We start from the raw sequence: 241 nt of genomic DNA on the forward strand, positions 1-241 counted from the left end.
AATTCATATATTTATGTGTTTCATAATAAAATAAGCACTTATTTTATGCTTCCTCCTTGTTGAATATTTTTTTCCCTCATAAAGAGATGATTCGGATGGCGATCAAACAGTTACACAAAATTGTAAAAATAGCTATTTTAGTAGCCAACGCTTCGCTCCAATTTCCCAGATTTAATCACAGCTAAATGAGAACAAGATACAAACATTGTTACAGTATTATGAGATAATAAGAATATATATA

The sequence above is a fragment of the Halyomorpha halys genome, unplaced genomic scaffold, assembly GCF_000696795.3.
Source record: "Halyomorpha halys isolate HHAL.00 unplaced genomic scaffold, Hhal_1.1 Scaffold599.1, whole genome shotgun sequence".
NCBI lineage: Eukaryota > Metazoa > Arthropoda > Insecta > Hemiptera > Pentatomidae > Halyomorpha > Halyomorpha halys.